We start from the raw sequence: 1,373 nt of genomic DNA on the forward strand, positions 1-1,373 counted from the left end.
TCAAGTGACCCTCGTTCAAGATGGCCGTACTTCTTCATTACACAAAGGAAAACACCTCAAACAATTTTTAAAGACTGTTGACATCCAGTGGAAGCGGTAGGAACTGCAAGAAGGTCAATTAGAAATCTGGATTCCCAATGAAAAGACAGTGACCTAAAAAAAAAAAAATCTGAATGGTTTGTCCTCGGGGTTTCGCCTGCTAAATAAGTTTTGTTATACTCACATACATGATTCAAACAGTTTTAGAAACGTCATAGTGTTTTCTATCCATATCTACTAATAATATGCACATCTGATCTTCTGGGGATGAGTAGCTGGCAGTTGAATTTGGGTATGCTTTTCATTCAAACGTGAAAATGCTGCCCCCTATCCTAGAGAAGTTAAGCAATTTAAAAGCAATGCTACCAAATTCTAGTTGAGTGTAAGTAAACTTCTGACCCACTGGGTATGTGATGAAAGATATAAAAGCTGAAATAAATAGTTCTCTCTACTATTATTCTGACATTTCACATTCTTAATATAAAGTGGTGATCCCAACTGACCTAAGACAGGGAATTTTTACTAGGATTAAATGTCAGGAATTGTGAAAAACTGAGTTTATATGTATGTGGCTAAGGTGTCTGTAAACCTCCGACTTCAACTGTATGTATTTACTGCCTTTGCTATGAAGCCCCTACGTAAGATCTGGTGCAACCAATTACCTTCAGAAGTCACATAATTAGTTAAATAAAGTCAATCTCTGTGCAATCTAAGTGTCACATGATCTCAGTATATATACGCACCTGTTCTGAAAGGTCCCAGAGTCTGCAACACCGCTAAGCAAGGGGTACCACCAAGCAAGCGGCACCACAAAGACAAAGGATCTCGCCAAACAGGTCAGGGAATAAAGTTGTGGGGAAGTTGGGTTGGGTTATAAAAAAAATATCATAAACTTTGAACATCCCACGGAGCACCATTCAATCTGTTATTAAAAATTGAAAGAATATGGCACCACAACAAACCTGCCCAGAGAGGGCCGCCCACCTAAACTCAAGGACCAGGCAAGGAGGGCATTAATCAGAGAGGCAACAAAGAGACGAAAGATAACTCTGAATGAGCTACAAAGCTCCACAGCGGAGATCGGAGTATCTATCCATAGGACCACTTTAACCCTTTCACACGTACCATCACACGGGTGTGATCGTTCTACAGTGGTCCCTGAAGCGTACGATCACACCCGTGTGATTAGAACACTCATTTAGAACGCTCGTTTAGAACGGCCAGTTTCGAATGACGCAACAATCAGCGTTTGAGTTGGCCACACTTTTTTCAGAAACTATTTACACAAACACAGTCCTTACAAAGTTATGTCCAGAATGTGAGCAGTTTATTTT

The sequence above is a fragment of the Salvelinus sp. IW2-2015 genome, linkage group LG15 (assembly GCF_002910315.2).
Source record: "Salvelinus sp. IW2-2015 linkage group LG15, ASM291031v2, whole genome shotgun sequence".
NCBI classification, from domain to species: Eukaryota; Metazoa; Chordata; class Actinopteri; order Salmoniformes; family Salmonidae; genus Salvelinus; species Salvelinus sp. IW2-2015.